A 2,850-nucleotide genomic window follows, 5' to 3' on the forward strand; every position below is an offset into this window, starting at 1 on the left:
CCACTCATATAAACGGTTAACTACTAAGACATTCAGGATTGTTTCATTTTTTTCTACTCTAGATCGTGCCATGAAGCTTAGAGCAATAAGTAACCTTCTCTTCCTATCAAATTCCAGATATATCGAATGCCCAATCGACTGGCAAGAAAAAAAAACCAAGGTTCTAGAAAGGATGATTGCTCATTGGGGTATACCGGGCAAGGTTGATAATAAATGAGACTTGAGAGGATGTTGAAAGTGGGAAGCAATGGATAGTAGTACATATTAGATCATAACCTAATCAAAAAGTGCAAAAGTAGTTATCATGTTTTATGGTTATCAGTTTACCTTAGTTACCAGTTACACAGTCCTTCAGTTAACAGGTTTATGGTTATTCAGTACACCGAAATTTTGTTATATGTTTACCAGATATCCAATTTTCAATGTGTCCAAATTCTGGTGACTTGTGAGTATATAGTCATGCATATGGGTGCTAAATGAAAATGTAAGTAACAATGATTATAGCAAAATCTTTGCATGTTTTAGGCCCAGATTAAGACCCAAGACTCACCGGATGGCGCAGAAAGTGATTTATCAGATGATGGTATACTCTGAAGGATAAGTTTGTGCATTGTATTGTATTCGTATGTGTTTTACCTCCTAGAACAACTTCATTTAATTCTTGAAAATGGAGCAACATGTTGGATGATGATAATTTAGATTTCAGACCCCATGGTGTAACAGGTTAAGGATTTAACCGCATCGGGCACAGAATTGATAACTATAGTTTTGGACAGAAAAGAGCCTAAGGGCAAAATACCTAGGAGTCGAAAACATTTGTTAATACCAAAGATGTGTTTTCGTACAAATCATGCATATGACTAGAAGATATGATGTACAAAATGAGAACCAAGAGAAGCCAATACTGAATTCGGGGAATGATTTTAAGTTGTTCAAATTTATTCAAATCAGAATTAGAAAGTACCACGTTAGTGAATTACTATAAGAAGCAACTATTATTGTAAGATAAAAGATATGACAGTTCCCCTTAGGTTATGTGACTAAGTATTTACCTAGATGTTTATAGTGCGATATGATTTTGAAGTGTATAGAAAGTTAGGGGTTAGATATTCCAATTTTGTTTAAGACAGATGAAATTTCCCTAAGTGTGATCCACGTACGTAGTTAAAAAAAAAGAGATAGTATGCGATCGTAGAATAGGGTCAAAGGTTGAGGAAAGTTAGGAATAACCTTATGCTTCACTTTAGTTATCCAAAGCACAATAAGAAAATATGACGCTAGCATGTGGTTAGTAAAAGAATAGTAAGTAAGTTTTGAGTAGATAAAGTGAATTAGCAATTTCAACAGAGCTAGTAGAGGTAAGATTTGATTCACCTAGCCAGGTTAACTCTAGTGAGTGGATGACAGTTTGAAATACCGAACACGTGTTAGAACCCAAAGAGTTTAAGTTAAACCCGAAGTACATTGACAGTGGAAGAAAAGAAAATCAACTAGCAGTAAGAGTGCAAACTACAGAAGAATAGCCTTTAAGAGTTCGAAAAGAGGTTTCCCCAAGATTGACAGAGTGAGCAGAGTTAAATTATTAAGATGGTGTATTATAGTTGTGATTACATTAGCTTTCTATTTATGTAAGTAATTTAGTTTTTCCTAGTAAGAAAGATTCCTTAGAAATAAGTCGGAAGATGAGTCATCACTGACGTAAAGTGCAAAGAATTGCACAAGACAAGAAAAGTTATCCGGATCCCAACAAAAGAGAAGGATCTGCAGGTACAAGACCTTAACCTTTGGTCTAAGGTAGAGATGTGAAAATTGTCAGTAAGTCCAGTTGGAGATTTGAAACCCGCATAGTTATCATGGGATATAAAAACTATAAAATCATGCCCAGTTATGTATCACGAGGGTAGTGCCATTGCACGAGACTCTAATCTTTGGATTACTGGTCAAAGACTTAGCTCACAACAATGCTATAAGTATTTTTAGGAAGTACCTTAAAGAGATAATCAAGTATGGGAAGTATAGCTCATGATTGAGGCAGACAAGAGAATTATGGTAAAAGAAGTTCAACACTTAGCCAAGCTAGGATTTCGACTTTCGGACACCGAAGATGGTGGAGTTGTTGTCTAGAACAAGACTTGTTCCTCCTTAGTAGTCGAAGTGAAAGAGAAATAGTCTGATGATCCCTACTTGATATAGTTGAAAGAGGGGATTCACAAGCATAAGACGATGGCTTTCGAACAAGGGGGAGATGATGATACTTTGAGGTACCAAGACGGGCTATGCGTTACAGACATAGATGGACTTAGAGAGGAGGATCATGTTAGAAGCCCATAATTCCAGGTATTTTAACCACCCGGGTTCCACAAAGAAGTATCATGCTTAAGGAGATTTATTGGTGGAACGAAATGAAAAGGAACGTCGCAAACTTTGTGGCCAAGTGCCCGAATTTTCAGCAAATGAAAGTCGAGCAATAGAAAACCCAGTGTTTTACCATATAATACACATATTCATGAGTGGAGATGGTAAATATAGAATTTATAACAGGATTATCTCGCTCATTTTGAAAGCATGATCCAATTGGGATGATCACATACCACTCATTGAGTTTGCTTATAATAGCAGCTACCATTCTAGTATCAAGATGGCACCGTGCGAGACTCTGTATGGACGAAGGAGTAGGTCGCCAATTAGTTGGTTAGAAGTTGGCAAAGTAGAGTTGTTGGGACCAAATTTGGTCTATCAAGCTGTGGAGAAAGTCAAGTTGATTCAAGAGCATTTGGAGACAGCTCATAATCGCCAAAATTCTTATTCGGGTGTGCGGCGTAGAGACTTAGATTTCCAAGTTGATGATAG

Source organism: Nicotiana tomentosiformis, chromosome 5 (genome assembly GCF_000390325.3).
Source record: "Nicotiana tomentosiformis chromosome 5, ASM39032v3, whole genome shotgun sequence".
NCBI classification, from domain to species: domain Eukaryota; kingdom Viridiplantae; phylum Streptophyta; class Magnoliopsida; order Solanales; family Solanaceae; genus Nicotiana; species Nicotiana tomentosiformis.